This window comes from Chanodichthys erythropterus, chromosome 6, assembly GCF_024489055.1.
Source record: "Chanodichthys erythropterus isolate Z2021 chromosome 6, ASM2448905v1, whole genome shotgun sequence".
In the NCBI taxonomy this organism is placed as follows: Eukaryota; Metazoa; Chordata; class Actinopteri; order Cypriniformes; family Xenocyprididae; genus Chanodichthys; species Chanodichthys erythropterus.
This window is the reverse complement of record NC_090226.1, coordinates 14,342,143-14,368,336: the sequence shown is the minus strand read 5'-3', so window position 1 is coordinate 14,368,336 and position 26,194 is coordinate 14,342,143. Positions and strand designations below refer to the sequence as shown.

The window sequence follows — 26,194 nt, the reverse complement described above, 5'->3', positions numbered from 1 at the left end:
AGTTCAAACGAACATTCGCCAACTTGTGTGGTTGGAACGACTAGTGTTGTCAAAAGTACCGACTTCGGTACCTATTGGTACTGAAATTTAAAAAAAAGTGACGCTTTGAGCGCTGTTGAGCGGATTCGTAAACACCTCTGATTGGCCATTGTGTTGACGCGCTCATCGGATATGTCTGTGATTGGCTTCAATGATCAACGCATAGGAGCATTTGATTTTGAAAGTGTTTTGAAAGTGGGAGCGTGAGCGTTTGAAAGCAGGCATCTAACAGTGGATCGGTCTGCGATAGACGCCTGCTTTCAAACAGTCCCGTGTGTATCTGTGTAAGCGCTTAGTGAAGAGATTAATTGATGACTATTTACAACGTTTTTACAGCGTTGATCATTGAAGCCAATCACAGAAATATCCGATGAGCCATGAAAACAATGGCCAATCAGAGATGTTTACGAATCCACTCAACAGCGCTCAAAGCGTCACTTTTTTTAAATTTCAGTACCGACTAGGTACCGAAGTCGGTACTTTTGACAACACTAGGAACGACAGCTCTCGAGCTGTAGTTAGAAGCATAGATTCCTGTTTTTATGACTTGGATTTAATAAATCCTTATCTTGAGCAAAATATGCAAGCTGACATTAAGTACAATGTATATCTTTTATTTCGAATATATACAAATGCCATTTATATATTTTAGTTTGTCAAGAGATTTAAAGCACAGTTTTTGGAGAGTGTGCATGAGCATACATGCTCTAGTACGTCAGAACAAGCATTTGATTTAATCTGGAAATAAAGCAAAATAACTGAGGAAAATGAGAATTAGTCCGTCCGTAATTTATAGCAGAAATTCTAGCATTAATTCGATCTCAAACGCATTCATTTAAAGAAGTTATTACTCGCCACCTGCGTGACGTCATTCACTAACATGGTTGAACGACAGGTTTGCGACAATACGGTTTCGGGAAATAGTCGTGAATAGCTAGTTGATTTGTTCAACGATGCGTCATACTATGGTAGTTCAGCAGCAAATTACATCGTTGTTTGGGAAACGCACCCCTGGTGTGATGCTCGATGAACGTAGAACATCGCTAAGTTGCTGTTGTTCACTCAGGAATGCGTTATTGTGTAAAAAAAAAAAAAAAAAAAAAATGAGACGCGGGCAATGGAATGGGGAAAAAAGCAAAGTTATTAGACGTGAGTTGAACTTTTTTTTTTAACTTGAGCTCCACATGTAGAATGCCATTTCAAGGGTGAGAAGCTCCTGAAGATGCGAGTCTAACAGCCAAACATGTCCACTAAACATAAAAGCAATAGGAAAAATAGTGCAACGGAATACAAAAACCTGTAAAGGCAAGGCAAGGCAATTTTATTTGTATAGCACATTTCATACACAATGGTAATTCAAAGTGCTTTACATAAAGAAGAAGAATAAAAATAGAACATAAGGAATAGAAAAAAACAGTAAAAACAGATAATATATTTGGATTTAAAATGCATTAAAAGTCAGAATAATGATGATACATAAAAGATATAAAAATACATTAAAAATGAAATAAAAACAGGAAAAGAATTTAAAGAATAAAAAGATAATACATATAAAATAAAGTGCAAACAGTTCGGACATAGCACAGTGCTCAATCAGCAAATGCATAGGTAAAAAGATGTGTTTTGAGTCTGGATTTGAATGTGGCTACTGTTGGAGCACACCTGATCTCTTCTGGAAGCTGGTTCCAGCTGCGGCTGGCATAACAGCTAAAAGCAGACTCTCCCTGCTTTGAGTGAGCCCTTGGTATTTTTAAGTGAGTTGATCCTGATGATCTGAGTGATCTGTTAGGTTTATATTCTATGAGCATATCTGCAATGTATTGAGGTCCTAGGCCATTGAGTGATTTAAAAACAAGCAACAGTACTTTAAAATCAATTCTAAATGCAACTGGAAGCCAGTGCAAGGACCTGAGGACTGGTGTGATGTGTTCATGTTTTCGGGTTCTGCTCAGAATCCTGGCAGCAGCGTTCTGTACGAGCTGCAGCTGTCTTATGGTCTTTCTGGGAAGACCAGTGAGGAGCCCATTACAATAATCCACCCGGCTGGTGATGAAAGCATGAACAAGTTTCTCTAAGTCTTGACTGGAGACAAAGCATCTAATTCTTGCAATATTTTTGAGATGATAATATGCTGATTTAGTTATTGTCTTTACATGGCTACTGAAACTCAGGTCTGACTCCAAAATCACACCAAGATTTCTGACTTGATTTTTAGTTGTTTGACCCCTAGAGTGAAGGTACATGTTCACTTTGAGAACTTCATCTTTGTTTCCAAACACAATGACTTCAGTTTTGTCTTTGTTTAACTGAAGGAAGTTTAGGCACATCCAATTTTTAATTTCATCAATGCATTGACACAGGGAGTCAATGGGGCTGTAGTCGTTGGGTGATAGGGCTAGGTAAATCTGGGTGTCATCTGCATAGCTGTGATATGCAATTTGGTTCTCTCTCATTATTTGGCTCAGTGGCAGCATATATAGGTTGAACAGGAGGGGTGCAAGTATTGAACCTTGAGGGACTCCGCATGTCATGGATGTCCACTCAGACTTATGGTCACCGATACGCACATAATAACCTCTCCCTTCTAAGTATGACCTGAACCATTTAAGGACCATCCCAGAAAGCCCAACCCAGTTTTCGAGCCTGTCAAGCCTGTAAAGAACTACTACTGTATGTTTGACATTTTGTGTTTGCATGATGGTGACAGGCTGAAACGTGCTGTTATTTTCTGTTTTTACAAACCATAATATTTAATGATTGAAGAGTTCCATGAGACTTAGATGCTTTGCCTGGTCATGTGCTTTTTTTCCAAGCAAAACAAAATTGTAGGCTACAAAATTTCCATTCATGTTTGTCATACTACATGATCTTACCCCGTCTCTTCAAACATTTTATTTGTGACATATTTCTCACGGCCTGAATTTCACCGCAGGATTGTGGGTATTCAGCATAATTTTACACATTCCCGCAGGTTTCGCGATTATAAAATGGCATATTCCCGCAAACGTTTATTCACTATAGCATGTAGGTTTAATGAGTAAAACATTTATGCACTATAGCATGGTGAAATGATTAAATTAATCCAAACTCATCAGAACAAATCAGTCATTTTTATTTTATTTTACTTTTTTTTTTTTGTAAAATTCAGTTCAGTTTGAAATAAAGCTTCCTTGTGCTGTCTGTGTAAGCTATTACAAAAAAGTACCCCACTGTAAAAACACAAATACACTGAGTGAGCAAACATTTAGGTTAATTTATTTTAAAAAATAAAAAATGCAGAGAAATGGCATTTTTAATGACTACCTACTGTATTTAAAAAAGCGCAGCCTGCCTTTAATTGAATGAATGGCTTGACATGATGCCTTTGACAGCTATTTGTGAAACTTTTCAGCTGCTAAGAAAGTCTGGGCAGTTTTGATATAGTAAAGGCCTTCCGCTTTGTCCCCTTTGTTCCGCTTTGGGAGATGCACCCTAGTAGCGCCTCAGAGGGAGGAGGTCAACAGTTGACACATCTGATCTCTGTTGTCTCTCTCGCTTCGTCATGACTTGGGACTGAGCCGCAGGGAGCCTCCAAAAGACCTTAAGCTTGTTCAGTTGAAGGCCAGCTGCCCCCCATGAGCTCCCATCCATATCAAGGTTTTCTTTAACATCTGCAGGGAAATTAGCTGATAGGAAGCTTGACCACGGAGCCACACCCAATGTCAGCCAATGACCCTGTAGGAAATTAAACTCAAAGCAGTCCACCTTCTGGCAGATGTTACGCTGCATAAGATCAGCTAAAAGAAACATACATCACTTCCACTACTAATTCGGTGGAGGGGTCAGTTATCCTCAGATGTCTGAAATAAACCATCTGGCTGAAAACAAGGCGCCTTCCCCCAAATGCAGGTCACAAGATGTTAGCATATGCAGAGCGCACAAGTTTGACCTCTTAGCAACTTCTGCACAAACACAGAACATTTGGGAACCATAATGGGGCTTGTTTTAAATGGGGTAATGGAATTTCTTGTAAAGCCTCTTTTTTCAGTGGTGATGAGGACTGAAAACACACAAACATTCTTGTCCAACACTAGGCGTATCTTACCACATTCTGCTATGCTGCTTGTCACACACAAAACCACATTAACAGTCAGCCTTACGCAGCAGTGGAAAAAGTTGGGAAGGAGAACGCAAATCTACAAAGGCTCCTTCTTCCACTCCTCTCTGACTTGGGACTCACATGGTCGCATTTCATTCCTTACTGCAGCCTGTCTTGAATACTGAGAGTTCTTGTGTGGAGAGCGAGCGTGTGGGTTTCGGAAACTTGTGCATTTTTGACCTTTTTTACCCTGCTTGTGCTGTCCACAACCTCCACATTCACTACCAAACCATGAATATATTGTATACTGCATATATGTGTCACTGCATGGAACAACATCACGACAGTTTCCACCCATGACAAAGCTAAGATAGATCTGAAACTTCCCCAAACACCACAAGAGGAAAGTGGCTGATCACATGAAGGAAAAAAAAAACATTCCATTCATCACTTTGAAGAATTTTGGAAAAAAAAAAAAAAAAAAAAAAAAAAACTGTACTGTGGAGATTACCTGTCATCAATGTGTCAAACAATAAGATTTTAAAGGAAAATGTCTTCTGTAAACACAGAAAAGAACAATTTGTGTACACCACACCCTCATCCACTAACCAAACAAGCAATTCCATCTCTGTGAGAAACATGATGTGGCAATGTGCGTCACTGCCAGGCGTTGAAGGCATGACACAGTATTTTGCATCCATTATAAGGAACAGCATAAGATCAACACATTCTGCTTTAGATAGCAGAGACAGATATCAAAGTTTCACACAGCTAAGGATAGTCAAATTTTACATCCCTGATCATTTTAACATTCACATTTCAAGCTCAGATTGTTTTATGATTGTCACGTCATATTGCAGACTTTGCAAAGAGACTGTGAATAGAAGTCTTAAATAATGGTTGACTGATTGATCAGTTTTGCAGATTAATCTGCACCGATAACCAATTGCAGACATCACAGCAACTGGTTTATTAGGCTCCAGTGACTTTAACCCTCTGGAGTCTGAGGCTAATTTGGGGCCTGGAGAAGTTTTGACATGCCCTGACATTTTTGCTTTTTTCAGTTGTTCATAAATATATTAATGGAAAAAATGTCATTACACTGTATTCAGCACAAACTAGGCTACAATAATATGTGAGGAACATGTATGTACATGTTTGTGTTTTTGAAGGAATAACATCTATGCGTGGTTATTGAAAAAACAAAAAACTTAAGTCACTGAAATAAGGCCAAAAAAAGTATAGTAAATCTGTGTTTACAATACTTTAGGGTATTGGAGGTTGTAAACTAGAGTTTTTGCTTCAAAATTATGTAAAAATCATGCTGCCTACTCCTTCATATAAAACAATATATTGATTTAGTTTTTGTAAGACACTTTTTGCCAAGAAACACAGTATGCGAGGAGGCGTGAATCATCCCTGAAAATGGGCCATTCTCACCTGAGAAGACAAAAGAATTGCATAGTAATGAGCTGAAATTACATTTCAGTCAGGTAGGCTATGAAAAAAAACCTTCTGTGATGTCTCAAGCTCATCATGATATATGAAACATACAGAAAAATATTACTACAATATAAAGTAATGGTTTTATATTATACTTTAAAATATAATGTATTTCTGTGATGCAAAGAGTCTGAATATAGGCTTTTAGTTTAAAAGCATGCACATTTGGAGAAATATTGGATTCTCATATGCTTATGTTAATTTTCTATACAGAGGAGTTATATTTATTTAATATTCATTGTCATTACTATGAGCGCTGGTGTTTTTAATTCATCCTTGAAGTCGGAGGGCGCTCTCTGTGCATTTTTAGTCCAAAAATTCATCTAAAAGAAGAAGAGGCTATTCCATGAATGGAGTTTCCAATTCATACTGCAGCCGGAGGGCGCTAAAGAAACAAAAACTCATCTAAAATTCATCTATAGAAGAAAAGAAAACAGGAATTAACTGCATGTCTTCTAGACCTCCCTAACCATGACTTTTACATCCAGATAAACACTTTTCAAGACAATAAATACACGATTGAGACGATGAATGCATGTATTGCCTCTGAATTTGCGTCTGAATAGCGCTGGCTCCGTGGGCGTTGCCGCATTAGCGGATAATGAGCTGAATCACGGACTTCTGACATGGCTCTTTTCATACAGATTACATAAACACAGAAGGTTTGTTTTCAATTTGACTTACATGATTTAAAACCTGACATCTTAACGTTTTTTTAGACAAGTTTAATTTTTCTGTGATTAGTATTCACTAAGTTAGTTAATTTTCTGAGAACTATCAGATTGGACTTCGTTCAGAGGGAGAGGAGAAATCACGCATCATGTTAGTTTTCTTTATTTTACAAAAAGCACAACATTTTGTTTTTACTCTGAGTGTATACAAATAAAAGAAGATATTCTATAGTTTCAATTGATATATTACTTATGTCTCTATGACAAAAAATGACGGAGTATTTTAAGTCTGTTTTGCTGCAATGTGAAAAAAAAACCTGCAAAACGTGCCGGCGCGTTTTCAGACCACAGAGTGTTAAGACCTGCCGCTGCCGAATACGATGCAGATCTTACGTGCATCTCACACAACTCTAAAGTTAATTTAAGATGTTATTTAATGCATGATATGATCTCTTTGCCATGTTTTGAAGCATAAGTGCTTTGCTGACGAGAGGCTAAGTGAGGACAGGTTTCTTCAGCAATCATCAAGTTGCACTGGTCAGCAGGCGACCTTCAGTTCACACAGATACTAACACTGTAAGCCCGCAAAAGAGATCAGGGAGGGCCTCGATAGGAGGCATCATGCCCAAGAGTTTCCCACTTGGCACAACGCCCAGCAACTAAATTAGAACAGTGCCTCTGCCAAGCACCTCTGAGACACAAACAACTACAACCAACTGGAGCACAGCAAAGAACTGCAACTAAAAAAAAAATTAAGAGAAAAACTCTGTAAACAACATTTTGTTGTCTTGATAAAAAGAGGAGAGAAAGAAAGAACAGCAAAAAATTGTACAAAGCATATATGAAACAAGGATAAGCAATTGTTTTTTTATATTCATGAACACCAAGACAGGTGGGGTTATTACGGTCATTTGAGCACCATGTCTCGAACCTGCAATCCGTCAGGTTTGTAAAAGATTCAATACAATCCCTTTTTTAGGGCTAGTGATTACATCTCATTGTTGGCTTTAGATACTGTAAATATCAAATAAGCAGACCAAGGAGCGGACAATGCAAATAAACAATGATGTGGCTCTAAGTTCTCTTCCATTTGATCCTCATTGATGAAGTACTAAAGTTAATATAGATACAATCTCATAACACAAAGAGAATCTGGCTTTCATATCCCTTATGTAAAAATAAGTCAAACAGCTATTTGAGAAGCATGGGTTTTCGTGTGCAGTAGACAACCTATAAGACTGTTTATTCCAAATACCCTCAATCGGTTCTGTAATTGAGTGCTCCCTCAGCCTTGTCTCTTAAAACATTTAATTAAGAATCTGACAGAATCGGTTTAATGGGTCTGTCATAATGTCTGAGACATTAATTCCCTTCACCCCACTTCTCTATATCCATCCGTATCTCATTCTCACTACATCACAAGGGTATCTTGCACCTTTCATCTCTCAGATGGAAGAGGACAAGTGTTGGTCAGAAAAGGCCAGAGAGGGATTGCTCATTGAGATTAAACAGCTGATGAAGTAGTTAAATCTTGAGGAATGGCATTTGTGACAGTGGATGAGCCCAGGCATTTCACCATTTTGTGTTTGTCAGAAGCTTTGATTACAACACATCCACCACATAAATTGAATCTCTCTTAATACAAGTAGAATTAAATATGGGCCAATAATAAAGAACAAGTCGTTACAGTTCTCACATCAGTTTTTGGCCTGCAATTACTGACAGCACAAGTACACAAAATCCTTTTGGCTGTTTCATTTGCCCTTGAAGAGTTACCTCTGAGGCTCTTGCTCATCTGTGGCTGTTGATACAGATGGCCATATCGCTAACTAACTACCCCAGGTTAATACCCCATTCAATTAATACATTCTCTTCCTTAAATATATCGCAAGTGGGAACATGAAGCATTTCAATACGACACTCTGAATGCAATCTCTGTAAGCTGCCCTGCTTGTGTTTTTTTTTTTTTTTTTTTTTTTTTTTTTACAAAGCATTGTCATTGTTGTCATGTTCTCTTTTATGTAATTTTTTTTTTCCATTCCATCTTCCACCCAGGCTTGAGTTATTGACTATGCCGCCCACCATGGCCCACAGTACAAGGCCAGCAGTGGAGGTTGAACGTGGGACCTGTCGATTGACTCTAACAGTTGTGCGGGGAGACATCAGTGATCGTTATGTAACTGCCATTGCTGCGTGGGCTGCAGGAGCAGTGCTATCATTCTGATAGAGCCAGGAAGGCTACCGTCTTATTGAGCCAAGACCAGGTTTCTCTCACTGTTATACTGGTCCTGTTTCTCATAATTCAGAATATTATAAAAAAACTGAACTTGATACATAAGTATATACGGCCCTCGAAGGCACTGCTTTGCTTGGAGTGTAAACTGGGTCCAGCAAACTTGCTTGGCTGCTTTGTGTGTCTCCAATTTTATTTTTATACTAAACACCATATAAAAACCCACACAGTACACAGCACAGTGGCTCACAACAGTGTTTTACACTACAGGTCTAATAAAGCCTCAAGACAAGAAGACTTTTATGGAAACCCACCTATGTTCAATAGTGGTAACTTAAGGACAATGGGCAATTCCAGCATTATGGACGTGACATTTGGAGTCAAAACTTGAAATATAAACGCTCAAAGAATGCATTTAATAGCAACATATTGAACCGTCTATTTATATATTCATAATCCCTTACTAAAGGAGTCCAGACATTAGAAAAATGTCAGTCTATTCAACTGTTTTATATTTTAGATGAGGGAAATATACAGCGTTACGGACGTGACAAAAAAGTCACTAAGTTTTGGGTGACAACATATTTTTTAAGAATTCTGTGAATTACATTGCGCAAACCAAAAGTAATACTGCCCACCGAATGAAGGAGGGTTGGCTCTTCACAGATCATAAAATAATCATTTTATTTCATTTTTCGTGTTCGCATTAATGAGGAAAAAACAACGTTACGGATGTGACAGTTTTTCGTTACGGATGTGACCGGTCTGAAAGCGGCACAAAAGACTGCTTTAAAACTGCTTTAAAACTTTAACGGAGACCTCAAGCAAGCATTTAAACCACCAAATTCTGAATTCTGGGATACCAGTATGGTAAGACTCCACAATTTTTCAACTTTTTACTAAACTTTATACAAATGTAACGTTATACTCTGTAGTGCAAAAGGTTATGGATTAGACCTATTTCTCATGTTGACAAGCATGTGCGTTGTTCAAGAATCAATTTAGAGACCATGATTTTCCTTCTTACAGAACTGCTTGCTAAAATACATTGACAAATATTAATGTTTATCATAAAGCAGTTTAAAATCGCATGTTTTCCCCACAGTCAGGTGAACCGATTGACACTATTGCCAATCGCAATCATGTCAGTTTTATGTTTTGTGTATGAATGACCACAGGTTTTTTTTTGTTTTTTTGGCTAGTTTTCAGAGTTTAAAGCGGAGTCTTGAGTCAAATTGGTCAAACTTTATTTCAAGTCAAAATTAATGCAATCTTATCATTTTCATTTTGTCAGCTTGATCACGCTGATTGTGATCAATATAGGCTAGGCTATTCATTTTTAACCAACAGGTAACGCGACATCCCAATCCCCAAGGGAAGTGTCCTATGAGACACAATGCTCTTCTATAAAGGTGATGATACACGGGGCAACTTTTTGAGCAATGTTGCCGGGCAATGTTGCCGAGCAACGTTGCTTGGGCACTTTCCCATTGAGAATGAGCACCAAATTTATATCTGGATACGTTAGATCGGTTGTGGGCAATTTTTTGAGATCCTCCAATCAGAATGTTAGCAGCCGATCACGTGACCGGTTCGGAGATTTCAGAAAAAATTCAAACAAGATGGCGGCCTCTCAGCGGTAGTGGAGCGGAGAAAAGGAGTGTGAACTTTTATCTTTTTACGCTAGTAAGTTGTCATGCGTCAACCCAAAACAGGGAATTTACCTCATATATTGCTTAAAATACCAACAACTGTCCGAAAGTAATGTGTGTATGCTGTAATAAAGCTATTGAATGATTTCAGTTAAATACTAAAATGACAGTATTTTTCAACGTCTTTAGTAGCGTAGGCTGTAGGGCGTTTGACATTTGAATAGCGTTTGATGCGATCGACGCGGGTTCGAATCCGCCTTTTGCCGAACTCGCTCTTCTCCCTTTTCCTGTCACAAATCAGATCGAAAGGAATTTATTTTTAATAAAAATGAAGAAAATATTTGAAAAGTTGAAATAAAGTGCCTAATAAGTGTTTATAATAAAGTATTTATTGAGTTGGCAATAGATTTGCTCCTCTCTGATTGGTTGCTGCCAACTGTCTGTTGCCCTAATTAGTTGCCCTGTGTCTCATCAGGTTGCCCGTTGACGGCAACATTGCCCAGCAACATTGCTCAAAAAGTTGCCCCGTGTATCATCACCTTAAGTTGTACTGTATCATATAGGCCTACCATTTGACGTTCATATTTCGTTCTCTGGCAAGAGGAAGAGAAGATCAGTTCATGTGCGCCTGATCCGCCGCTTACAGGCGCTGCAGTAGCTAATCTGTCACGCAGCGTAGGCTATTAAAGAGCAACATCTATTGTTTAAATTTTGTTATAAAATTGACTGAATTTGAAAGTTAAACCTTTTTCATACTAAAACTAACAAAGCACAAAGAGTATTGCAATTATTGGATATGTTCTGATATGGTAAGCCTGAAACAGATGATAGCAATATAAAGAAGCAAACTCATAGGATTTAATATGAAGCGTCCGTAACGGTCACGTCCGTAACGCTTATTATGGTTGTTCAGAGCAACATAGTGAAATGAATTGTTGATCCTAATAAGCATAAACATAATTTAGCTTTGCATATAAAGTTTCAAGTTATTTGCATTTATAATGGTTATATGACAAACTTAATCTTTAAAACGTTACGGACGTGACAGAGCACTGAAGCGTCCTGAGCTCTTTATTCCAGCCCTTATAAATTCATCAGGCAGTGCTGTTATGACTAATATGACAATATGAGCGGTTATGACATCTTTCTACACAATGCTTACTGCTATAATAAAGTTTAAAAAAAAAATGGGGTCTTTGATCCCTTTTTTGAAAGCATGAAATATAGTTGGATGAAAATTTAATTTAAGCATTGTTGCTTACCACATATATTGTGGATAAACAAGGCAATTTTCTTAAAATTTCTATTAGAGCACATTAATACAGTATATTACAGACCTAAATGGACAATTTAAAAAGGGTTTTGTTCTTTTGGTTAAAACTTTTTTTTTTTCATGGTAAAGATGACCTTTGCGTGGAATTGCCCACATACAGTTACTAGCTAGAACGGCTGGATCAATTTTAATCGATTCTTATGAAATCTTAACAAAATCTTTTGTTACTAGTTATAGCACAAATTAAACGAATGAACATCAGAAGGTTTGTTGAAAGAAAATCAAAATCTGCTGAATATATTTCAAAAAACAATTCGGTCATTAAAGTTATTATAACAATATTATAATACAAACTTCCTTATTTGCAATTTAAACGTTTGTATAATAATCAGATGTTAATTTTTAACCCTTCAATATTATAGTAATGTACCAAGTGACAGGGTTCCCTGTGTAGTTTACAGCATTAGTTCAGAGATTTTTTTTTTTTTAGAAAAACTGACATGTACTGTACCTGATATATAGTATATATGATCAATCCAATAAAATCAAGACTGGAATTGAATCATTGAATCGCAAGCTTGTGAATCAAATTTGAATCTAATCGTGAAATTTGTGACAACTCTTTGCCTAGCCCTACTATCTGATGTTGATGCAACAGCAAACAGTTAAAGATTGTTGGATAACCAGCAATCACGCACACTCAAACGTCACTGTACACACAAACATGCCCTAGTATTGCATTAAACATCACACAGAAGTGGGAGGGTGAAAGATAAATAGAGACAGAATAGAAGAGGGAGGGGAAAAGAGTAATGGAGTGAATGAAGGAGAGAGAAAAAACGAGATGAAAAAAGCAAGAGCACATCTTCAGACTACAACTAGTTTAAGGGGGCTGATGGGGGGGGGGGGGGGACCATGCTCCACTAGCTCCCAGTGATAACACAAGTGTTGAAGCTCGCTGTGATTGGAACGTACAAATAAAAAAGCATGTTTGTTTTTCCAGCCGAACGAGTATGAGCATATGTTACAGGGAGGCCCCTCTCTTTATCTCTGTCAGCAGAGATCTTTCTCCTGCCACTGCATGCCGAGCAACCTCACATCCACATGCATCCATGTTCTGCAGAGACCCACTGCTAATGAAAATGATTTATTCGCGCATTCACCATTTCACCCAAGCTAAGCCAATGTGACTCGTGGCATCCCTGCAAGGTTCCTTGGTGGAGCTGTTCTGCCGTCAAACAAGAGCATACGCCATGCCATCTGACAGGGGAGAGGAAAACAGCATGCAGATGCTAAGAATCACCTGACCTCTGTAATCATTACACTGCAACACTTAACCCTGGTATAAATGTTCTCCTATTTAGTGGCGCTAATGTTCTGAATACAAGCAAACTACAGGGAAAAAAATGCCAACTTGCTGTTGGCAGAGGACAAAAAGCAGCTTTTCAGGAAACAACTTTTTTGACACAAGACAATGTTAATGTGTAATAAAAAGGCAAAATACTTCCGGACTAACACGCGATTGAGTTTCCACCCTAATTGTACAGAAATGACTATGAAAAAAAAAAAAATGTTTTTTCCATATTGCTCTTTCAAATATTTATTACTGAAGGTCAAATTTGCCAGTCTGTGTTTTTGCTTTAATAGGTGAATTTCATAGCCTGGATGCCAGCCGAACTTAGCCCCGTCCACAACATTTTGAGGTCGGGGAGTTCGGTCTGGACTCGATCCGTAGAGGAGTAATTATGCCCGAACAGAAACTGTTCGGACCAATCACATTTGTCAGGGCGATGATTGACAGATTAATCACCAGAAACGTAATCAGCCACGTCATCAAAGAGCGCTTGGGTAGTTTACAACAATGATGGCTGTTGTTGAAGAACTGAGATGTGTAGATTCCGCCATCGCGTCCGTTATAGAAGATATCGACAGCGTATTAATTGGCAAGTACTCCATGTATACTTATTCTTTTTACAACACCGGCAAAGATTGTTTACGCTCAACTGCACACATGCTGGAACTAGTAGAAGTTGAGTTCTGTTGACAACTATGCGTCGCTCAACATACATCACTTACTCTGTAGCTCTGATTGGTTGTAGGTCTATTCAATTGAGGTCTTTCCTGGATCGGTTGAAATACGCCCCCATAATCAAAGCCCAATGGAGCAGTATCAGACTCATATTCGAACTAGAATTGAGTATGACCACGTCAGGCTATGAATCTCACAAAACAACTCCTAATAAAAAAAAATTTAGGAGCACAATCAAAAATTTAGAAGCACGTTCTGTTCAATAACAGACACTAACTTTCCCATTACAGGGCGATATTTGCCCCTTTAAAATTAACTTCCTAGGGCATTTGTACCATTATAAGGGCAGTTTTTCTAATCTTATTAAATCTATGCATCATATTTAATCAATTTCTTAAATTAAAATAGAAAATTTGTTTTTAAAATGTTAAACAATAAATTCATTTAGGATAATAAGACACAATCAGACTTTTACCAATCAAAAGAAATCCTCAAAAAAAATCCATCTTTGCACTGCAGAAGTGGCACAGAAGCTCCATCTGAAGTGGTATTATTTAGACATTTACATAGACTGCTTATGATAATTTTTTGACTGCTAAATATATTTTTTTAAATTTAGAAAAATGTAAAATAAATAAATAAATCTTTAAAAGTTTAATATTTTAAGTAAAAACAATCTTTGCAAACTGTAAATATGAAAATAAAACAGCCAGTAGGTGGCGATAAATCTTAATGTGAGAGTCCTTCATTCAGTCGTTCAAAACGCAGATTAATTCAGGAGGAATCACCGTTGCTTGGAGATACGCAACAGTTCTGGTGTAGCTTTGTTTGAAACCGTTTTCAGGAAATAGAGCAAAAACAGACAGTATTAAATCACCCAATATCAGCTTGTTTATTGGACTTCCATCAGATCAGTAAGTATGACATTTTCAATCATGCCAATACTCGGAGAAACAGTATACTCGTGTGATGTTACTTTACTTACATATTGCTGAGATCGACAGCTGCAACACCGGTTACATCACTTAAACACTTCACTTGCCCACCATGACCGTTTTAGTTAGTTTAGTAAGAAAATAGACAGTTAAAACAGAGCACATCTGCTCAATTCAGTGAGCAGCAGGAATCAGATTTCAAGTCACTTCACCCATTTCGCCTAATTTTTTAAATGACAAGACGAGGGAGGAAAATTTGGTTGACAAGCGAAATGTAAAAGGACATATTTAAGCGAGTTTGTCATTGTACTGTTTTGTTGTTGTTTTTCATTAAGAATAATAATGAACCCACCCACCATTCAAGCAATTGCCGCCTTCGAATTGCCTCTATTTTAAAAGTGAAATTAATATTTGCGCACAGGCATTCATAACGGGCGTGTTTTTTTAAATCATTTTTTGGAGGCATATTTGCCCCAAGCCCCCGTTAATTTCCAACCTTGATTATGATAATCCAAATGTAGTATTTACAATTAATTTGGCTACAAAGAAACAGCGGTCTGGTAAGTGCGCATGGCTGCTTCACACCGGTTGGAACTTGTAAACGATATTTGAAGTGTTGTCTGGAGCGCATGTCTTTTGCACTTGTTCTGCTTACTGAAGCAAAGTCTTTGAATTCATGCATCAAAAGCAACCGATTGCAGTACGAAACATAACTGTTGTTCAGTTTAGATGCATTCTGGGAGTTGTTAATTCCGATTGTAGATCTATTCATGATAATTGATCGGATCATTCGCACCAGTGCGCCTAAATATTTTTTCACAGTCGCACGCAGTTATTTTTAGGAGCAAATGCGAGTGAAATGGGGGCACTGTAGAGCCCTGATTGTACATCTTCATTAGTTATGTTCTTTGTTTAACAGTCTTGTCTAATACGTTATTTGATAGAACTGTTACAGAAAGTAAACTGTATACGAAAATTATAGCGTTTGCATTTATATTATTAGTAACAGAAAGGCAAACATTATAATGCTTTCTCATTTAACGTCAGCATTCAGCAAATACGCAATTATATATTTTAAACAAATCTTTGAATATCTAACATTAATTTCACAAACCTAGCAGACTTAGTAAAATCCAGATGTCAGATATTCCGAAGTGAGCATTTGTAGCCTGCATGAACGTGTTTCTGTGCCTGAAGGTCAGTCCGTGTGATCTGAATGCTGACAGGAGAGTTCGGCTTCACTGGAGACGCACTATCAACAAACTTTAAACCCTTGATTTTGAACTATGATGCGCTATATCCAGTTGCCCACTATGTCATATTTAATTAATTTTCACTGTGTGCTGTATGTAATTTAGTGTTGCCTTGTCTTTATTTGAACAAAATATGATTCCAAGTGTACACAAATTTACCAGATAAGTGCTCTGTTGGTTACAATGTTTACTTCCTTTTTATTCATATTTTTTTCAAACAATTTCTTTATTTGTGAAAAATAAGTAATACAAATACAGAATCAAGAAGTTGCGCTTTCTGGATACACCTGATACACTGTGAAATTTTTGCTGTTGTACGAGCTCGTAGGCGTTTTTTTTTTTTAAATCGGGTGGAAATCATTGATGCTTGTATGGTCACGGCTCGTATCGTGTGCACTGAATTATGAGCAAAGCAGAGTACCTTACGAGCACTTCCCGACCTCCCGATCATTTTTAAACATGTCGAAAATGTTCGGGAGCTATAGGTTTGAATTCATGATGTGTGCGGTTGAACAAGATCATTTGTCGATCTATCTGAAGTTGACCAATCAGGAGCAAAGGAAAACCACAAATGAAGAAAGACGAAGATGACAGCGCCACAGCGAATTTGTACCATTGAAAATGAGGATAAACTCACTGAACTCTGGCAGGAACAGCAAGCACTGTACGATGTGTCAAGCAGTGTGTAACATGACAGGGTTGTCTGAGATGATATTTTATAGCGGATTGCCCAAGAGCTACAGTTATCAGGTGAGATGTTACCCATTGTTTGCTACAGGCAGCTATTGCTAGCTATAGTGTGGAACAAGTTTTTTTAATTCTCTCTCTCTCTGTCTCTCTAAGACACACAGACAAACACACACACGGAACTTTGTGCGACTGCTTCGGAAATCAGCAGGTTGTAAAATCGTGTCGTATATCACTGCGTCTGTATGATTTTCAGATAAACTCACTCGTGGCCTGTGCGTGAACATGCGATCTTCGTACCGTCAGATTTCATACTGTGTACGCCCGCCTTAAGATATCAAAAAACAGTATCGATCGACCAGCGCGCATTATGCACTCAAAGTCCCATGCTGCCTCCTAATTTGCATACTATCCGTCCTAAATAGTATTCAAAATTACAATCAGTGTGTCCCAAATAGTAGTATGTTCAAATGAGCATTCCAAAGATACCCCGATGGTCTACTTTTTCCGGTTAGATTCCGAAGTGCAGATCCGTGGACACTCTAACGGCTAATATTGCCCACAACCCATTGTGCTGTGGACAAGGATTCAAATAGAACTACAAACGCGAATAAAAATGTTGAAAAACTACAAACATGACGGATGTGCAAGACTGACGGTTAAGCAGAGCGGTTCAGATAAGAGGGTTTGAGTGATTAATAATCAGTTCCTAACCTGACAAAAATATATTTATTACATGTTATCCACATTATATTTCATCTGCAACAGAATTGTGAACTTGTATAACGATGCGTTTGGTCATTAACTTTTAAATGCATCATTATGCAAACATGAGGAGAGTTCTCCGCTTGAGAGACCCATGACTGGCAGATCAACAGGAGACTACATTTCTCTCCGAAAAGGTAGGAAGTTAAATTTAATTGAATGTAGAGGATTTAACTGTAACAAGATGATTGACATGGCAGTTTAAATGGTTACAGGTTGCATGTAACTAAGCAACAGAGCGTCCGTTAAAGACGCAATTATGATGAAGTAATATGTCCCAAAGCTTGCATGCTTTTCTGCTACACACTCAAAATTATGTACTTTTTCCTTCACAAAAACATACATTTAGGGCAAAAAAAATGGATATGCATGTCACAAGGATTACAAACCTGCCTGTTGATGTAATATGTTTAAGATAACAATACCGTCAAGAAAAAGCGAATACAACTCACTGCTCTTGATGGATAAATTTACTAGCTTTATTTAATAAAATAGTAGCACATTATCGTCATCAAAAAATGAAGACAATCAGAAATTCGAGTGGTTTAATTTTGACTCTATTCTTTTTAATTCCTGAAAATTTATCTCAGCTACATCAGACTGCCTGGAAAGACATTTTATAGGCCCGTTATATTGCTGGTAGGACTTTTTTTTTTTTTAAATCATCTTTTTTAATTTGTTGTCTTTTGTTGTTAATGTATTAGTTTGTCTTGCATAATTGCTTGATGACTTTAAATAATAAATTATTAAATAGCTTAATGCCATTGTTTTGATATATTTATATACAACTTTGTATATAAAATAAGTAAAGGCAATAATTTTTATTTGCATTTATTTATTTGTGGGTTTTTTTTTTTTTCGTTGTTGAAAGAATCCTTATTAGGTGCATGGCACCAGATGTGGACCTCCATGCCTATATCCTACCATTACCGTATATTATAGAAGTGGAGAGCAGTGGGGGCCCACATCAATGTTTTTTTTTTTCAGAATTCCCTAGCTACAGCCCTGCACAGAAGACCCATTACTTTGTTTTCTTGAAAATAATGGGTTAGGGTTAATAGTTTGTTTATATCACAGCTCGTTAAAACCTCAGTGTATGTTTACACAACAACGTTGTACTAAAAACACAGATGACAACATTATCAAAACTATCCCCATTCACACGGATCTGTGCAAATGTTTAATATAAACATCTGTTTAACTTATAACATGAAAGGTTAATAATACAACTTAAACATTTTTCAGTTTTACTCAAATTAGGGTGATGCAAAAATGAGTACACCCCACAACAAAAACTACTACATCTAGTACTTTGTATGGCCTCCATGATTTTTAATGACAGCACCAAGTTTTCTAGGCACGGAATGAACAAGTTGGCGACATTTTGCAACGTCTATCTTTTTCCATTCTTCAAGAATGACCTCTTTTAGAGACTGAATGCTGGGTGGAGAGTGATGCTCAACTTGTCTCTTCAGAATTCCCCATAGGTGTTCGATTGGGCTCAGATCAGGAGCCACTGAATCCTCAGACGTGTGTTTAGTATCAGCCTTAGACGTGTGTTTAGGATCAAATTCCTCACCTTTGCGACACCATACAGTTTTGAAGCCATCAGTTCCAAAAACATTTATCTTGGTCTCATCACTCCACAGTATAGAGTCACAGTAGTCTTCAACTTTGTTAGCATGGGCCCTGGCAAACTGATGGGCTTTTTTGTGCCTGGGCTTTAGGAGAGGCTTCTTTCGTGGACGCTGATCTTCTTGTAGCCTTCAATTTCACATTTCTCTTCCATGTGGTGCCATTGCTGACAGCATGAAATGGGAAGGGGTTTTAACACCCTTTTCAGTCCCTCCAGAAAAACGTGATTATGCGATCGCCTGATTTAACGCATAATCAACCAAAGTCCACATATTTATGCGGGGGTCGCATTTTTTCAAATGCGCCACACTTTCGCCGCATAAATTGCCAATTTCAGCAAGCAAAATATGCGGGGCTAGCATGATTTCATAATCCCTGTATTTTTGTTGCAAAAAAGTCACATATATCTTAGCAGAAAGTTGAAAAATGTTGCATTTACTTCACACAAGTAAAGCGCCATTGTTTCCCCCTATTGCCATGGGAACCTTATGAAGTGACGTAATTACGCAACGTGAATATCATCTGCAAACCCCGCGGTGAAATCAGTGATACCATGATGAAGCACACAAATCACTCTCATTTGCCAACAAAAATAAGCGCAAAAGACAATGTGTTTCCCGGTGTGTTACATGACAGTGGGGGCAAATTATTTTGCACTGCGTGCAACTGCGTGTTGGACCACAGACAGAAGTTTGAGCCATGTGTTAATTAAGGTCTGAAATAAAATAGAATGAGAACTTAAATATTCTGTGATTTAGTATGCTTGCTTATCATATGAAGTAATAAGAAATGACTCTTTACATTAAGGTAGTAGCCTAGTGAAAACAGGGTGTTGGGGAAATCACATTTTTTTCTCTCTTTTTCAACAAACCGCAGTTCTTGCAAGTTCCCGCAATTTCATTGCATAAAATTGCAAAAAAATCCTGCATATTCTATCGCATTTTTTAAGAAAACGTGCCGCATAATCAAGGATTTTTGCCCACAACAATCACAAAAAAAATCCGCATTTTTTTTAGTTTGCTGGACATCTGTGTAATGAATAATTAGACTCACCTGTGCTTGAATTCTTGTTAAATTAGACATTTTTAGTCTAAAATTTAGCTTTGCTCCAGAGACTTTGAGTGGGGTGTACTCATTTTTGCATCATTTATTTTATCTTTTTTTGCATCATAATTTGAGTAAAACTGAAAATTTTGTTCTCCAAGTATTTTTTTTTTCTTTTTTCTTTTTTTTTTTTTTGATTTTTTTTTTTTATTTTGTATGATTTAATTACTTAATAGCTTTTCATTAAACTCACAAACCCCTGCAGTTCCTTCGCAAACCCCAGTCTGGGAAACCCTGATGTAATAGTTAATGCACTTCATGTTGTTGTTGATAAACAATAGAATATATTTTCTTTCTCTTTGCATTTTTATATCAATATATGGTATAAGATTCTATTCAAAATCAATGTGAGGAAAAATAATTTAAAAGTAGTCAGATTATATTACCTAAAATGGATTACATTACTAACTACAATTTTTTCCCATGTAATTTGCAATCAATAATTAATGTTTTAATTCAGAAAACAAGCTTAGTTTTCTTTCTACAAAGTGCAAAATATAACTTTATTCAGCTCTTTAAATGAAATGTTACCAGAGCATGTTTTGATGAGACTCTCCTGAAATTTTATCATTATGCTACAGCATGCAGATGCTTCAACTCTCCACTAACGAAGGCATTATTTTCCATTTTAGCCCAATTCAACAGGTACATCTCCCATACTGTTTCATTAAACAATCCCCCACAGCTCATTAAGTACCTCTAGTCGTGTTTTCAACACAACAGTCTGAGCTAGTAGATATAGCTCTCCCATTTATAGCCAGTAGTCACACCAGGGAGACCTGAGTCATGGTACAGGCTGATGTTACCACCAGCGCCCATGATCATGTCTGAGGAGGGAGGCTGAACAGTACAACTCTCCCCTAATTAGAGAGAACAGATGCTCTGCAGGGTAAACAGCTTGATATGCACAACAATAAATTGCATCAGTCGACTGGAGTAATCACTAGAGAAGAAAACTTCTCGATAGCTCCTTGCAGGTTATGTAAAGTTTAAAGCATCCACAAGCACACCCACTCATGCATGAACGCATACACAAGTGGTATTGTTCAGCTGTGATATCTGCTTACTGATGTCCTTGAGCTGGTTCTTCAGGATTACTAATAAATTCTTATGAAAAATGAACACACACAACGTTCCACATTTAAACACGCACTATTTGCAGATCTATCAGATGACGACATGACCTCTGAGAGTTTCAATCACTCTCATTTGGTTAACAACAGTCCTTCAGTAATGGGTTGAATTCTCCTGGATTATGGTGGATATACAGGGATAAGCTTTAAAAGTGATAAGCTTTAAAAGTGATCACAGCATATTTCATAATGACTGACCTTTCTCTTCTGATTATAAAACAACTCGTCCTCACAACAGCAGATGATTAGTTCGTTGACATCCCCTGTGGGAAGTAAAACAACAAGGTGGTTTGCCAATTTCCACACAAGGAGACTTTGTGAATGTGACATGGTAAACTAACTGCTAGGATTTGTCTCACAGGACTATTAACCACAGAAACCCTCCAAATCTTCAAGATTAATGTATTCTGCCGAAGGAACAAGATGATGTTCGTTTCGACCTATAAAATAAACATAACCCGACCTTTTTGAGGGTCAGAAGTCTACTAGAGGCCCTCGGGAGAATACGGTTTACACATAAAGCACAATATCAGTTTGTACGTCGAGTAATTCACCCAAAAACTAAATAAGTTCACCTTAATGTTGTTCTAAACCCGTTTGACTTACTTTTTTTCTTTGAAACACGAAGATTTTAGTCAATTACAGATCTCTCGTTGCATGGGAGAACATACAATGTAAGTCAATGTTGACTGAGGTGTCCCAAACCTTCTGCTAAACGTTTATTTTTAGGCGAATTGCCCGTTTATCATCCCCTCAGGCTGCTGAGGCTAACGGTTAGAAGACACCTGAAGGTGACGTAGAGCTTCAAAAAAACAAACCGTTGATATCACACACGAATCTTCATTTAACATTCATACTTAAACAAAACAAACCAGAAAGCTTATGTGCCTCGTGTTCTTCCCTTTTTCACACAACTGGGAATGTTTTGATCTCCTCACAGGACAGAGAATCGAAGCTCCTCACGGAGAACAAATTGCAGGGTTTCCCCTTCGACGCAATAGCGCGAGGACACACCCAGAGAGGCGCGAAAGAGGCGCGGTGGACGTTACCCAAGGGGGTGACGTCAGATGGATCGACTGATTACCTTTTTATCAATCAGCTAGAGAGCCTCCGTGCAATTCACATGAAATGTACCCGTTTATTTATGTCAATTAAAAGGACCCTATTAGATAGTAGTATAAAACGTGGACACTTCCAAGTTATATGACTGCGCTGACAGCAATGATTGTAAAATGGTACTAAAATGCGCAAATAAACAAATAAAATCATGAACGCTAAGCGTAGGTTTTACATGTAATATATATTGGTACGTTACTGAAATGCCAAAAAAAAAAAAAAAACACAGTTTAAGTAACGTAACGATTCAATTTCTCGCTGAAAAGCTGTGCAGAATTGAATACTTGCAACAGGCAAAAAAATGTCTCGTGAGCAAACACGGCGCGGCTCTGTGGACCGTTTACAAGATGGAACATGCACGCGCACACCTGTGGACAGGAAAATCAAAGTGGAGGAAATGAGTAAAATAAAACAGGAAAAAGAACAAACCTACCTAAGGCTGAAGGGTTGTCAGAAAGAGTGAAAGCCGCACATGGGACGTTCCTCCTCATTCAATGCATCGAGAAACAAGCCCAGCTCCTCAAAAACAAGCTCTCTCCTTAAAACTCCCAAAGATTAAAGACGCAAAAGGTCTCTAAGTAAACACTTGCACGGATAGGCAATGTCTTTCGTCGCTTGCAAACCGTGTTTGTTTACTCTGTATCTGGAAACTAACTTTAGAATTGGTGCCAGCCAACCAGCAGGATGGAATTAGTCGCTTTTCCTACATTTAAAATGTGACCTCCGCGTTTAGGCTAAAATATGTATAAACTTCTTATACCACGTCGTTGAAAAGTAAGAAGTCCGTCTGCTCGAACCCAATCCAACAGCCTTTTCTCGTGCAGAGAAAAGAGGAAATAATCACAAGAGGGATTGAGGTATGTTCCGCTTTGGTTACGGAACGCAAACGCAACAGATCCAAGTTTTGTTTGGTTTTCAATCTTGTTTTCTACGTGTTAACTGCTCTATTTGTTGCCCCCCGTTTAACCGCCGGGAAAAGTGCGGATAAACGCAACCTTTCACCGCGCAACGAAAAAGACAGTTTCAATCACTGGTTACCGTGGCTGGAAATCGAAAGAGGGAGATAGAGATTCAGTCTGAGGGTTGGGAGAGCTGCGGCGGAGAGGGAGGGACTTGTGTGGGATCAGTCATTTAAGGTGGATCATAAGGAAAATTGAAGCAAATGAATGGTCAGATGCTGGAATTCCCAACACCCCGACTTGCTAGACAGGGGTAGGCCTAAATTAAGAATTGTGCGTGGAACAGAATTTTGTAGATGATTGAAATTATATAAATTTAGTTGAAAAGCCCTTGTTTCAATCATAAATCAAGCGGTGTTGCTAAATAAAGCTGTTCCATTTGTAGACCTGAAAATCAGAAGATGATCTGGATTTTCCAGCCAGGAATTTTTATTTATTTTTATATTATTTTTGAATAGGCCTAGCAGTTTTAAGATTATGAAAAAAAAAAAAAAAAGTAACTTGTACTATAGAGACTAAATTAATATCATAGTCTACATGGAACTCTACTTAAAATGTGATTTATAAAGCTGTTTAATGAAGTTGCTAACAACTTTCTATCAAAGGACTACAAGATATTTAGCGTCCCATTCATTGGTAACCATTTAAACATTCAATGTCAATGGAGGGACAGAAAGCTCTTAGATATCATCAAAAAGATCTTCATTTGTGTTCCGAAGATGAATGAATGTCTTACAGGTTTGAAACATGATGCTGAATAATTCATGGGTGATCTATCCCTTTAGTTAAATTGTATTTATGATCATTCTGATAGCATGTGAAAATCCTGTATTTTAGTCTGTTTATTTCAACACAGTATTGGGCTTTGAAGATACCTATATGGCGGCTGCTTTTAAACTACTTATTTGAAAATGGAGGTAATGTAAAACTAATTTTTCTCACATTTCACACCTCTCTTGTGTGACGCTAACCTAAGGGCATGATAACTGAGAATTGTAACATGATCCAAGAGAACTGTAGTCAAATAAGGCCTACGTAGTGGTTAACAAACATCATTTTATTCTATCTAGGCGTGATCTCGTCAGTGTTTTGAAACTAAGCTCATTCTGGCTTCCTCACTGAACCAGTAGCCCACAGGTGGCCCATTACTGTTTGGTAGCCATGGTTACCTATAATTCTATCATTATTGCATACTCTTAAAAGGGTGACTGCACCATGTCTTTTGAGATTTCATAGATGTTTTTATTCCTTGGACAGTTCTATGACTGTAGCATCTATATAATGAGGCTGTGGCCTTATGAGTTTCACAATTATAGTGTGATTGCCACTGTTTAGTTTACATTGAAAGCTGTAATCCTGTTAGAAAAGGAAAACCTCTACCTTTTTTTCTGAGATAAAAGTGCTAAGAATTGCATATTGATGCTTAACAGATAGGATTAAAAACATGCTAGATAGGGCAGGGCAGATACTCTCCTGAATGTCACATAAATGCTAATATGAAATTTAGATCCATGTCCCATGTCTGGAATAAGTATAGGACACAATGCAATCAACATATACTAAAAAGAGTAAATCTGCCTGCAGATATTATTACTCCTAAATTTTATTCAACAGATTTCAACCTCTCCCTCCTGATAAGGTCGCATTGGTGTTGCATTGGTGCACAGACATTAACATTTGATGTTACAAAATTAGGTCCCCAATGTGGATGATATTGCAACATCAGTCGTGTAACACTGTGTAAAATCATCATTTATTTCAATGCTAACAAGAACTAAAACTGTGTTGTAATCCTCTTCTCATGCATTATGAGGAAGTACACAGGCCGAATAAAGAGTTGCATAACTATATAAGTGTTCCTTCACTGTCATCACTTTAACTCATCTTAAATTATCTAGCTGTATTTTGGTTGTCTGTTATTTGTTTGTCTACACTTCACGTCCTTGCTGAAGGCTATTTGGATTCAAGCATTTACACAAGTGATAGAAATATTTTATGTAATGGCCTCATAAGTGGTCAAAGGTGTATTTTCAACATGAAATGGACAGAAAACGCAGACTAAGGATGCTCGGGTCAGAGACCATGTAGACTTAACCAAAAAAGATGATGATTAGCTTAGATCATTACAAACCAATCACCAGAAAACATCAAAGAAGACTTGAGTGGCATTGATTTTTACTCAACTGTAAGATTTAAATGTGTGTGTATCTTATTCACTGAGACTCACTCGGTTGTTGTGACCAGTGATCTCCTGGCCATAAATAAAACTTCATTTCTGCAAAGAGCAACTTGGAAATCATATCAGGTATATGCTGCGCAGCTGAGGAATAGAAGCACTAAAGATTCTATGCTCAAAAGACCACTGTAGAGAGAGTGATAATGTTGGAAGACTATAGAATCATCCTCGGGGTGAGGCTGTAATACTCTAAGATAGTATTAATGATCTTGTGTCGGACCAGCATACACCTGAGAAGGACGGTGAGAGTGTATAGATGCTAAAGACCTCTGTGCTCATGTGTGATTGACAGTAGCTTCTTGACTGGACGCCATCACCTTACATTGGGAAGGGAATTACCTTGAAGTATGGGAAATGTATTAGAAGTATTTGAGAAGGGAATTACCTTGAGATACTGTAGTATTACATTACTGTACTGGTATTGTAGTATTGTATTATATTTGGGGCAGGAATTACCCCGAAGGTACTGTAGTACTGAATTGGTACTGTAGTATTATATTGACAACTGGAGGCTGTTCGAATGGTCAGTGGTGAAGTCAGATTAGTATTGGGAATTTCCACTACACACAGGCAGAGTGTCAACAGATTTGAAGGACTACGTTAAGAAAGTGTAGACTCCAAAAATATTCCTTCTTGGAGAGCAGAAACTTGACTTGCATGGTGTGAAGCATAAGGAGACTTCCCAAAGGACATTGTGTACCTTATATTTACTCCTATAACTCAAGGATCTGACTGCAGAATGGCATATTTACATTTGATACAAGTGGTGTTATGGCAGCAGTGGATGGCAGAAGGTTGGAGAATGCAGCCGGCAGCCAAGAATAAACCGTTGATTGTCCTCCTACCAAACACACAGAATGGATGATGATGTATGACTGCTACAGTGCAGCTAC

General features: G+C 37.7%; 1 protein-coding gene across 8 annotated transcripts in view; it reads right to left on the bottom strand.

Moving 5' to 3' along the window:
* The window catches only part of atp2b4 (ATPase plasma membrane Ca2+ transporting 4), a 146,621-nt gene extending 123,435 nt beyond the window's left edge, over positions 1–23,186 (bottom strand). For 3 of the 8 annotated variants that reach the window (XM_067388191.1, XM_067388195.1, XM_067388197.1), the window contains exons 1-2: positions 22,540–23,186; positions 21,189–21,253 (exon numbers count right to left, since the gene is read on the bottom strand). The gene's annotated coding sequence lies outside the window, so the exon portion shown is untranslated. Of the gene's footprint in view, positions 1–21,188; positions 21,254–21,596; positions 21,837–21,862; positions 22,044–22,539 lie in introns of those variants that run through there. The other 5 variants (XM_067388196.1, XM_067388199.1, XM_067388194.1 and 2 more) reach the window with 4 other exon arrangements.
* Positions 23,187–26,194: the final 3,008 nt, after the last annotated feature.